The following is a 13663-nucleotide window of genomic DNA, read 5'->3' as shown; positions in this document are numbered from 1 at the left end:
AGATCAAAAAAGGTGTTCACTCCACTTGGTATAAGTTATGAAACGGCTTTCGAGAAGCTACATCACAAAGGACTAGTCATGCCCATAGGGCCCATCAAAGATCCGGTTCCAGAAGCTAGGCCACCTAAGTGGGACCGTAATAAGCACTGCAAATATCATCAAGGAAAGGGTCACGACACTGAAGAGTGTTGGAAACTCAAAGAAGTTATTCAAGATCTGATCGATGACAATGAAACTTCCGAGATTCTAGCCATCGGAGATGACCAAGCATCCTTTAATCCATCACTTCTTATCACACCCGTAGGAGAGCCTATGATCGAGACAGCTTATATGACCTCTCTCGATGAAGTGGCCATAATTGAGGAGGATGAAAGTCTTTTCTTAGATAATACCAAGGAAGACTCGTCAAGTCTAAAAGAGGAAATTCGAAAACTGCAAGATGTCATTGTCATGCTCTTGAATGTGGTAGAAGGATTAGCAAATCGGGTGATGGCCATCGAACAAAATTCTCGCCAAGGGTTTAATGAAGAACTCAATGCTCCTAAGCCACAAGCAAAACGGACCATTGAATAATACACACCAATAAGAATGACTTACAATGAAGCTTTCGACTGTCTTCACAATCAAGGACCTAAAAGGAAACCCAAGCGGGAGTTCACATCCATTAGAATGACCTACGATGCTGCTTTCGATCGTCTCTATGATCAAGGATTAATCAAACCTATTGGCCCTACCGAGGATCCAACACCAGAAAATTGATCTTCGAGATGGAATCCAAATTCCTATTGCAAGTACCATCGAGGAAACGGTCATACCACTGATGAATGCTACAGGTTTCAAAATCTCATTCAAGATCTCATAGAGGCAAATAAGATCCCATCGCCTCTAGCTAGGGAGAAGACTGGATGATGTCGGAGCAAACAACACAAGACAAGAGGCGAGCTTCAATGACAAGATTTCATGACCTCTTTTTCTATTTCTTTTTCATTTTTTCCTTTCCCCAATAAGTCTAGCATAGGCACCTTTTCTTTTCCTTTAGATTAATTTTGTAGATTATTTTCTTTCTTTTCCTTTAATAAAATGAGCATTTATTTCCTTGCATATGATCATTTCATTACATTGCATTAAAAAAGAAAAAAAAAAAAAAAAAAAAAAAAAAAAAAAAAAACCATGTCGAATTAAGCACGAGGTATACTAATGATTTGAGGCACCCCTTGTAGCCACATCATATCTCCTTTCGCCCTTCAATTATACAATCCTTTCTTCATAAACCACTTTGAGTTTCGTCTAACGATAGACCCTTCTTTTTTTCAACCTACATCTACCTAACCTTGGGATGGGATGGCGTGCAACTTATGCAATTCTAAAGAAAGCTTGAGCAAATTCAAAAGAAAGCAATAGCAAAAAATAAGCAATAATAAAAAACGAAAACAAGTGTACAAAAGGGTAAGTGTTCCAATGTCTTTGATATGAAAGTATCTTCGATAAGAACATGTCTCAGATTGCGTCTCTTATCGAGTGCTTGGTACCGTGCCTGAGAAACATGAATGCCAAGTGAGTGATAGACCGCATGATCGGGATTACCCACACTTATAAAAAAAAAAAAATGCTAAAGCAAAAGAAGGAGCTAAAACAAAGAGTAGAAACTCAAGCATAAAATTATAAAGATTCAAAAGCGAGGTTGCACACCTTGGGGGCTTATCTAGGGTCTTGAGCCTTTATCCCCTTCTTCTTCAGCCTTTAGCCTAACCACGTTACAACCCTTAAAAGACCTTTTTGAGGTATACACACACTTGTGCGAGGTTCGGCTAGAGCTACGTTCGGCCTGATTCCTAACGGATACGTAGGCAACCTCACATCGAGGTGCGGCCGTAATAAACATGCATTCATATTCACATTCACACACTTACACCATGATCATATCAAGGGATCTCCAATGCTCATCCCTATTCATTTAGAGCTAGACTTGGGGGCTTGATCCCTACATCATTAGCTTATCTAGCTTAAGAGTCACCACCATTTGACTCTTTTAATAAATAATATCTTTTCACACACTTAGCTCTTGCGGCCTAACTTTAGTGTCACTATCACACACATCACGCATACATGACCAAATATACTTCCCTTAGGAACCCTTTGTCATGGGATCTTAACACACCGTTGAAGCATGCCTTGTCATATTAAAATTCACTCACCTCTCATAATCATCATTGCATCACGAAGTATGAAGTGCTTAGCCTCCGTGCCTAAGTTACCCAAATACTTTCATCATGGAGTCAACAGTTGAGATAGCCTAGGATGAATTAATCCTTGAACCTTGAGAGATAGTATCAAACAACATTTGACTAAGCTCATTCAACATGCATCTTCAAACTTTTGATTTTCTTTTTCGCGTCTTTCCTTTTCGGGAGAAAGTCGGTACCCTCCACAAAATTGACGGAAAATTTTTGCTTTTTTGCATTTTTTCGAGTCGCACGGTCACATTACAATGCACACACGATTCATGTACACATTGAGTCATGTCATGTCATATCACTTTGATTTGAGTCTAACACATGTGTCATTTCACTTTGAGTCGAGTCAACCTCGAGTCAGTCGATCAACGAGTCAAGTTTATACCTTGAGTCGTGTCAAGTTATTGAGTCAAGCAACATTAAACCTTAGGTCAACCCTAAGATGGCTAAAGAGATTGGAAAAGTTCTATAGTCAAAAATAAATACAGGTGCAGCAGAACAGGGAAGACCCTACTCCAGCGCCTGGCGATAGAAATATTTCAGCAACGACAGAGCTCGAAGCCTCTCAGAAAGGTGATTTCGACTTCATACAGCAATTTCGGGTTCCTTGGTGCGCCAGTTAGCCCCTATAAGCAATTTGACATGATTAGTAGTCGGCTCGATTACAATTGCAATAAGTGATTGACCTGAGCGCCTAATCACGGAGACACCGACATACTGGTTTTAGTGGAATAAAGTTCAGGCAAGCTTTAGAGATCGACAAACGTTGGTCTTCGGAAATTTTTTCTTCAAGACATTATCGCAACAAACGTTCAAGTACTGAAGCTCTATTGTTCAGAGACGCGTGAACATTTCATTCAAGCTCTTTGCTCCAGAGATGCGTGGGCATATCATTTCCATCAAAGCTCTTTTGTTTAGAGACGCGTGGACAATCCTTTTCAAGCTCTTTTGCTCCAGAGACGCGTGGGCATATTAATCAAGCTCTTTTGTTCAGAGACGCGTGGACAATCCTTTTCAAGCTCTTTTGCTCCAGAGACGCGTGGGCATATCAATCAAGCTCTTTTGTTCAAAGACGCGTGGACAATCCTTTTCAAGCTCTTTTGCTCAGAGACGTGTGGGCATCCTATTATCAAGCTCTTCGTTCAGAGGCGCGTGAACATATCAAGAAGAAGCTCTTTGTTCAGAGACGAGTGAACATCGAAACAGCAAGGTGGCGTTCCCTGGAATATGGAGAGTTGTCACAAACAGCTGAAGATTGTTTCAAGAGAAGCAATCTTCGATAGTATTCCCTTAGACGCGGAATATTATTAATGCGGATGAGGATTGTTTCGAGAGAAATAATCTTCGATAATGTTCCCTGGGATGTGGAATATTATCATAGCGGAGAGGATAGTTTCAGGTGAAGCAATCTTCTAATTTGGAAGCAGTTACGGGCGTAGCGGTTTTCAAGCGGGATGGCATTCTCTAGCTTGCAGGAGGTCATCAAAACAACAGTAAAACAGCAACAATCGGTTACTTTCAGAGACGTGTGCTCGACGGTGCAAGATACGCGTTTCTTAACTCTTTTATCTGTTTAACTAATGCTAGTTTTGCAGGTATCGGTGTTACAAGATTGATTTAGGATCGCAGAACGTTCTGAATCATTCTCCGTCCCTATCGTTACTTTGACTTTCGTTTTCGAAACTCGCGTTTCTCCAAACTCAGTCAAAGTGGGGGCTTCTGTAGACACCCATTTGTGTCTCCCCAAAACCAAACCCAGGGATGAATACCTTTCACGTCGAACCATAATCGAATGTGGTGAAAGTGTGAAAAGTCTAGTGTTGCGGTTAGTTTTTGTTAAAATTCTTTCTTTCTATTTTCGAAAACCCACTCTATTTTATGAAAACGTCCATTCCAGTTTATTTTGGTCCATGATAAGGGTCCAATAATGGTGTAGTTGGATGGGGCTAGAAAAGACCTTTCCAACGATATATTATAAGCCCAATTCCGATCGATAATGAGGAAGTTATGGCCAAAATACTAAACTGGGCCCAAACCGGATTTTACCTACGACCCAATGATCATGAAGAGGGTCCAAAGGTTTAATCCTATTCCTAAACTAATTAGGATTGATTAGAATCTTCTATAAGTTTTTAAAATATCTTAATTATCCTTTTTTGAAAAGATAAGATTAAGGAATTTGATTTAAATATAAACTTTCCTTTTTTATAAAACTTTCCTTTTTTAAAGTCCTAATTCTATTTGGATTTAAACATGTTCAAAGACAGTCAGATATTATTTTCGTGCCTCATATTTTTTATCCAAATTTTATATGTTTGGATAGATCTTGAAATTATCTTTTCAACTATATATTATAATAATAATTCCGAGCTATAACGGAAAAGATATGAATAAGGTATCAAACTCTATCCAAAACTGACACCGTCTCACTATTTCGTTCATATCTTTTATTCTAAAACATATTTTAATCTGATTCTAATTGTATTAGAAATTAGACTTCAAGACCTTTCCAACGACATCTTATTCATCTTATTCCGATTCCTGGATCAAAAGATATGATAAAAACAAAATCCGCAAAAACTGCTGTCTACGAGTTTTATTTCGATTCGAATTTGGATTCTTTTCTTAATTCTTCGACCCTCTTTTTTCCCATAAATAGAGGTCATATCTCCCCTTTTTCAATCACCAACTCTCATCAAGATTTTCTTGATTATTCTCTCTCTTTTCTAAACTTAGTTTTCACATACAAAATTCCGCATTCACAAGATCTAGAAACACCTAGCCATATTCGAAGTTGCCTTCGCCCTAGACGTGAAAGGTTTTAATTTCTGAGGATTTGGTCCCAAATATCTATTTCAATTATTTGATTTAATTGTTTTGATTATTATTTTCCTTGAAGTTACTAACGTGTGTATTTTGTAATTAGAAAGAGGTACGAGGCATCCAAGTAAGTACTTTTATTGATTTTATGATGTAGATATCATGTTTATATTGTTATTATGATATTCCTAGTATCATGTCTAGGTTATATTTAATATTAAATATGATTGCTATGATGCCTTTTATTCTCTTCCTAATATTTATTCATGTTAGTATCATGTTGGGGTTAAAGATTTGATTTTTATCGCTTAGTGACATGCTAGGGTTTGTTATTAATCTTGTTAGTATCATGCCTAGGATCTTACTTTTATTATGCTTTAACATGAATATTGTTATAATTATGATTATAATTTTATGATGATATTCATTATTGTCATGATTATTATTATGTTGCTTGATGCTTATTATTTATTGCTTGATCACACCTTTTATTGCATGTTTAAAGGGAATTGGTACTTGTAATCACGCTTAATAAGGTAATTAATAATCTTGTTAGGGTTAATTTGATTATAATTCAAGTGATCACCAATAATAGATTTGTTTGTGCATTAATATTCAACCAACACAGATTAAACAGGTTTAGGGTTAAACCTATTGATTGCATGTTAGTCAGAAAGCGCACATGAATACGATCAGAATAAAGTAGAGGCCTATTATTAGGGCAGGTTCAATCTCTTTTAGGTTGGATTTGTACCTTCATCCCCGAACCCTTATTTGGTTCATGACCTTATGGAGTTGACGATCTCTTGGATCGTTAAGGGGTGTAACCTTCATCCTATGAACGGTTTACAAGTTCCTTAAAAACTTGTTGGCGACTCTTTTGCTCTATCTTCTTCCCTTTTGGACGCCACCGTACTTTAGTGTATGATCACAGTGGGGTTCAAGCTAGTGGGATTTTAAAGGCTTGAAATTATTCCCTACAAGTAGACACCTAAAAATGTCTCCCCAAAACCAAACCCGATGATGAACAACCTTTCACCGCCACTATTGGTCAGGTTCAGTATTTAATCCCGAGAGTGATTAAAAAATCGTATTTGATTAAATTCATATTTTTGAACAGTCCATGGACTAGTCTTGATGTTTGGTAAAAGCATAGTTTTTATTTCAGCCCAAACTTATTATTTATTTTTAGCCCAAACCCTTTTATTTTTGGTCCGAACCTTTTGTTTATTTAATTATTTTCTTATTTTAGCCCAAATAATAATAAGTCAAAAAAGGCTCGAAATTATCAATCGGCACTTAAAATGCCGAATGAAATTAGGGTTAAAAATGTATTTAGACGGAAAAGTGGGCTGGGAATTCCCGCGCCACGGTAGACAGCCACCGTGTCACGGAAATCCTTCCCGTCTGACGGTGGGATTTCCCGTGACATGGGAAGTCTGTCGTGACACGGGATATTCCGTGTCTTTTTCGCGTAAACCCTTAACGCGTTTTCTTTCCCGTTTTATGAAAATTTCCCGCATCACACCAAAATTGCACCGTGTCACGGGAATGTTTCCCGTCTGACGGTGGGACGTCCCGTGTCACGGTACAGTTTGCCGTGTCACAGGATACTTTTTTTAGGGTTTTTATCATTTTAGGGTTCCGTGTGCTCCCTCAGCACATTTTCCCTATAAATACCCCCTCATTTCTAATGTACGGGGCAAGAATTAACTCTCTGGTTTATTTTTCTCTCTTATATGCTTTAGCCTAAACACTAGCCTACCCTTCTCATTTCAAAATTCCTTCTTCAAGTACTCAAAGGAGTCCATACTTTACTCGTGGTTCTGTCCTTAAGCCAAGGCGTGAAAGGTAGAACTGTTTGAGGGTTTGGCCCCAAATCAACTCTACTTTATTTAATTTAATTTAATTATTGTTTTAGTATTTCCTTGAAGTTACTAACTCATTTATTATTTTGTAGTTGCAAACAAACAGAATCAAAGTAAGAATCATGTTCCTTTTATTTCTATTATTTTTCTAACGATTTTATATTGTTGGAATTATTGTGATTAAATTGTTTCCAATATTAATGTTTATTCTATTATTTTTATGATCACCATATTGCATGTTTAAAGGGAATATGTAATTGAAAATCACGCCTAATAAGATAATTTGGACAACCGGTTTAGGTTCCTTTTTAATCTTGTTGTTAAATGAAGTGATCACAATATTTTAGAGTTATGTGTTGCATTAATATTAAACCAATTTAGCTTAATGATAGTTCGGAGAAAATTGAATCTCTGTTTGTATGCCTTTGAGATCGCAGGAATCACTTTTCACTATCAGAATCAAGTAGAGGCCAATACGGGCGAATGTGACTCCATGACTCACTTCGTACCATCATCCCCGATCCTCCTTTCGTGGTTCCGAACCATATGGAGTTAGTAATCTCATGGATTATGAATGGGGTGTTACCTTCATGGGTCAATCGTTGTTGCCTTTGTTGTCCCTTATTCGTGGTTGTCTTTTATGATCCGTGAACGGTTTACAAGTTCCTTAAAAACTTGTTGGCGGCTCCCTACTTTATTTGTCCCTAATTGTATATGTCAATTCCCACTTCCTATGAGTGCCAAGCATATTCACACATGCTTTTAACGTAGGCGCACTTCAAACGACGCCTACAAGACCGTATTGCCTTTTTACCCTACAGAGATAATAAAAAGTCATCTTGGTTAAGCTTGGAAGACGGCAGAAGGGTTGCTTGTTGACACCAACCATCTTCTCTATTTTCCACCATGGGACGACCCACTTGATAGCAAAGTTGCAAGAAGCAAAGACTTTATTCCACTCATGGCGCCCCATCTTAGAGAAGGGTTTCTTTCGCCTCACAAAATAATTTGGAGTATATTTTTTAATATTGTCAGGAGGACTAATTAATTCTAGTCTCTCCATTAGCCATATCTGCAAAAAATTCAATGCAAATAAATTAGTATTACTATACAATGATATGTTTTTTATTTCTATAATTAAAAATATTATTTTTCTACCTGTAAAAAAATTGGAGAGCCCCGAATAGGTGCTTTTGGATTTTTCTTTAATTCATCAAGACTAAGCATAGTCTCTCCAACAATTAATGGCATTGGATTTCTTCCAGATTTTATTTGCTCCAAACAGTTAATATAATTGCTTGACCCTCATTAGTTCTACCACTAGTGAGAAGATATTGGTTAAGCATGCAAAAGAGAAAAGCCCTTCTTCTATAAACATGAAAAGATTCAGAATAAGGTCTATCAAAGTAGTGGCGTGCAAATTCTTTTAGACTAACTACACTATCATCTACAACATTTGTTAGATCTCTATCTCTTAAATTAAAGAAGTGCTCAAAATCTTTATAATAATATTCATTTACTCTAGGGATTACTGCAAGATCTAATGAAGGGAAGCCTAGGATGGCACCAAATTCTTCCAGTTTAGGGCTAATTTAATCACACCCTAATCTAAAGCAATGTGTATCTGTGTCCCAATATTCTAAGGCAGTATGAATAAAATCTATATCAAGATCTACCCCCTTAATACCATAAATACCTCCCATGTGAAAACAGTCGAGTTCTTTTCTTTCTTTAGCAGTTAAAGACCGACACCATTCACGAGTGAAATTGCTAAAACTCTTAGTAGCTAAAGACATGATTATTTGTTGAGAAACTAAGATTATAATTAATCTGTTCAAATTATACAGAAAATCGGTAGATTAGGGGGCTATGTATATACAAAATTGATGCAGTTTGACTCGAAAAAGGATTCAGAGGAAGCACACTGCAGCGCCAAACGACAAGCCTGTCGCCTAGCGGCAAAGTCTGTCGCCTACGCGGAAGCAGCGCTCGGCGATAGCGCAAAACGCGTGGCGACACGCGCCGCTGCAGCGCTTCCTCAACGTGCTATGCAAACCGCGTTTTTCTGGCTATGATTGGAATTCGTACAATGACTTTACAATTTTTCCCTTTGTTCAAATACCCCATATATATTAATTTAATATATTGTCCTTCTCTTTTCTTTTTGGATTTATTCAAACTTAATTAAATTTAGGTTTGTTTTAAGTCTGATTTATTTTTCATTTTTTCTTTTTGGGGGAGAAAGTCGGATACCCTCCATTAGTAATAAAAATGGCGGAAATTTTTGCACAAAATTAATCATAATTTTTGCACATACACACATATACACATAAAAATGAAAAATAAATTCAAAGATAATACAGTCATAATGAATAATAGTCTGTATATACAAAATATGTCTAACAAATGTGTCTAACAAATGAATCGGTCAGGCAAAGTCCTATAAAAGTCAAAATAAATAAACACAGGTACAACTATGGCGCTAGAGGACGCAGATGATGAAGTATGTTCATCATATCAAAGAACTGCACAGATCAAGGAGTATTCTCCCCACCAGCTCCGGTCTCACCAGGATGAGGGAAACTCAACTCAGGACCAATCCACCCAAGGTCGCCCTGGTGATAAATCAGCAAAGGCTAAGGCTGCGAAGGCTGCTGCGACGACGAGCCGACCTCGTACGTCCCACCACCTACCGGAGCCGATGTCGCCTCTCCCTGGCCCATCGGCCAGCCTGTGCACTCTCATATGAAGAGCCCGAGCCCGCCTCGGTCCGGGCAGCGTTAGATCAGCCACCCCGACCACCGGAAGTAGTGCGGCGACGCCTCGAGCGAGACCTAGCCGACTTTCTCCAAACCTCAGGTCTCGTCCGAGTACGGGAAGGAATAGGTTGTCCCTGCAAAAAAAATCAAGTCAGATGCAAAGAAAATAGAAGCATAAACAATGCAAAAATAAAGAGGAAAAGCTACCTCCCGAACAGTGTCATCGCGACGACAAGAAGCTACGTTCCTCATCCGCACTAGCTGGCTCTGAAAGGCGTCTATGCACCTCGCCATCGCTGTAACCACCTTGCGCGAGAACTGTCAAAGAAATAAAGTCAGTAACAATACAAGAAAGATATAAACAAATAGCAAATAAATAACTCACCCGAGTCTGGTGGCGAGGGATAGATCACTCCACGAAACGTTGATCCTCAAGATCTGGAGCGATCATCTCCTTAGTAGGCCCGTATTTCCCCTAATAGTGGATGGACATACGAGGGGGAACGAACTCAGTAGGCTCGATCTGGCAAAAAGCAAACCAAAGTGAATAAAATACCACTTGGGGGCTACTTAGCAAAAAGATAAAAAATAAAAATCATAGCGCCGCCTCCTTAGAGAAAACAGGGGCCAGAGCTAACAACAGCAGCAAATCCTCCTCGTAGCATCGCCCCGAGCTAGCTTGAGATCGCCAAGGGGTACCAGCAGGCGACCTCTCCTATAAGTTGAGCAGCATCTTGTCATGGAACATGCGGAGTGGCGGAGGAGCAGGGACGACAAAAATCTCTGAGGAGTGTTGAATAGTAACTCTCTCTCCTAGGTACGCTGCCGCCTCATACATCCCCTGGAAGTAGCGACACTCAGCAGTGTACTGCGCAGACAGCGCAAGAATAACCAAACCGCCCCATGGCCTGTATAATGCATCAGGCTCCTACAAACAATGTCTATAAGATAAAGCTCTACCAAAAGCAATACAAATATGTCAGCTATGCAAAGAGAACATACCGAGAGGATCAGCTCTCGGACACGGGCAGTAGTCACCTGGTTACTAAAGCGACCTCCCCAATAGGCGCCAATAGGGAGCTCGCGTGGAGATGGTCTCGTCGACGCAAGCGAATGAAAATACTCGTAGAACCAAATCTACAAAGACAAAGAGATATCAGCAGGTGCTAATAAGTGTTTAGAGCTAACTTTTAAAGAGATGAAGTATTCCTCTACGACTCTCCAGAAGCAAGAGAGAGCGATGTCTCCTGTGTAAGACCGATGTCGATAGAAGTCTCGCAATCCTCGCAGAAAGTCAGCATTGGCCAAGCTGGCCCAATCGTAGGTCCCGATCAGCTGAATATCGCAGAGAGCACGTAGGTAGTAAAGCAGCATCCGACTACCCTTGTTAAGGGAAAATGTCCCTGATAGCAAAATAAGCGCAAAGATGCGCACCCGCTACTCTCGGGTGGTCGCATCGTCCTCTAAAGCCATCGCCAGAGTCGACCGGCGAATGCACTTGGAGCTAAATCGTGATGGCTCCACCTCAGCACGGGCCCAAAAAGCAATCAGACCCAACAGCTCCTCGACTACAGGCGAGAAAACACTAATAGAGTTGTAGAACGGCAGCGCGATCGAGCGGAACTCTAGTCCCGAGATGAGACTGAAGTCGGTTGGGGTGACAGTCATCTCACCCCAAGGAAAGTGAAACGTGTTGGTGGTGTCCCAGAAGAACTCCACCAAAGCGCGAACCACGTGGTGGCCTGTGTCGAACGAGTACATGGCCTCTATGGCCCGGAACAGGGCAGTCATCCCACAAGACTCCCAAAGAAGTCGCAGCCCCTCATCACCGGTGAAATACTTATTGTACAGCTTGCCCATGGTGTCATTGCCTGAGCCATGGCTACGCGTCCTATCACTCACAATCCCGCGACGCACCTTCTCTGAAATGTGGTACTCGGGGGCAAAGAACAACGTCCGCTCGTCCCACTCAAGGAAGGACCAAGAGAGGTGGACAGGTTGGCGTCCTCCTGAACGGGCTCATGATCCTGTCGTGTGTCTCGGGACCGAGAACCGGAACCTCGCTTTCTAGTCATACTATATTGTGAAAATTTGACAAAAATTAAGGCTCTATAGTATCTAAGGTTCTCCTAGCCGCATGATACTATGTTCGCAAAAAACAGAGTACGTAGTACTAAAACAGAGCACAATTTCAATTCAAGCATATATGGCATTTTTCAAGCAACCAAACAATTTCTTACAATATTATGATAATTATTGTGACAAATTGGATATGAATTGCTAGCAAAAACATCAAGAAAGAGCCACATTGTTCTCCGGACCTTAAGAGGTTCAACAATGATGAATCGTTCGTTTCTTCACCAAATTGAGTCAAACAAGTCTCAAAATACTCCCAAGGCAATGTATAAACATAATAAAGCAATTTCATGGCATAAAATTTGACAAACAAAGCAAATTGAACAATATAAATTTCAAATTTTCAAGAAATTCGTGAATAAACATGTGCAAAATTCATCAAAATTCGAGTGATTTTGGAAAAAACTTACATAGATCAGCAAACTAGATGAACAAAGCTTTGATTTGCAACAAATTTGAGCGAATTTGGTTGAGAAACGAGCGAGAATGAGTAATTCGAAGTTTTTCGCGGCGAACTCGAATGAACAAAAGCAGTCGCAGCAAAATGAGGAAGAAAGGGGATTTATGCAAAAATCTCGACAGCAGCATCGCTCGACGATCGCTCGACAGCTCTATCGTCGAGTGACAGGGAAAAATCGCGGCGCTAGTGACGTTGCAGCGGTGACAGAACGCGAAGCCTCTTAGAACGATTATTTCGACCTCGTACAGTAATTTTGGGTTCCATGGTACGCCAGTTAGCCCCTCTAAGCAATTTGACAAGATTCAGTAATCGGCTCGGTTACAATCGCATTAAGTGATCGACCTGATAAATGATCGTCTCACTTAGCTTAAAGTGCCTAAACATTGGCTCACCGCAAAGGCACCGACATAATGGTTAATAAACAGCAAAGGCATTGACATACTGGTTCACAAACAACAGAAGCACCGACATACTGGTTCACAAGCAGCGAAAGCGCCGACGCACTAGCATAGCAAAAGTAAAGTTCAAGCGAACTTTAAAGGATCGACAGGCGTTGTTCTTCGGTGATACTCTTTAGAGTATTATCGCAACAAATGAGGATGGCTTCACGCAAAGCAATCTTTGATCATGTTCCCTGGCTTGCGGAAGATGGTCACAAAGCGCTAGAAGATCGTTTCAGGTGAAGCAATCTTTGATAGGGTTCTCTAGCTTGTAGAAGACTACCATAGCAGAATTGGAGGCAGTTACAGGCGTGGCAGTCTTCAGGCGGTATCCCCTAGCTTGAGGAAGATCGACAAACAAAAAGAAGCTCTTTGTTCAGAGACGCATGAACATATCATCGAAGATCTTTGCTCATAGACGCGTGGGCATATCATTCAAAAATCTTTAATCAGAGACGCGTGGACATATCAAAAAAGCTCCGCTGTTCAGAGAAGAGTGAACATCAAAACAGCAAGATGGCGTTTCCTAGCTTGTGGAAGGTTGTCACAACGACAAATGCAGCAACAAATCAGTTACCTCTAGAGACTTGTGCTCGACGGTGCAAGATACGCGTTTCTTAACTCTCTTATCTATTTTAACTGATGCTAGTTTGTAGTTATCGGCATTACAAGAGTGATTTAGGATCGCAGAACGTTCTGAATCATTCTCCGTCCTTATTGATACTTTGACTTTTGTTTTCAAAACTTGCGTTTCTCCAAACTCAGTCAAAGTGGGGGCTCCTGTAGACACCCATTTGTGTCTACCCAAAAACCAAACCCGGTGATGAATACTTTTCAAGTGGAACCATAATCGAATGAAGTGAAAGTGTGAAAAGTCTATTGTTGCGGTTAGTTTTAATTCTCTTCTTTCTCTCTGTTTTTAAAAACCTATTTTATGAAAATATCT

The sequence above is a fragment of the Chenopodium album genome, chromosome 5, assembly GCF_948465745.1.
Source record: "Chenopodium album chromosome 5, dcCheAlbu1.1, whole genome shotgun sequence".
Classification (NCBI taxonomy): Eukaryota; Viridiplantae; Streptophyta; class Magnoliopsida; order Caryophyllales; family Amaranthaceae; genus Chenopodium; species Chenopodium album.
The sequence above is the reverse complement of the archived record's forward strand: the minus strand, read 5'-3'. Positions refer to the sequence as shown.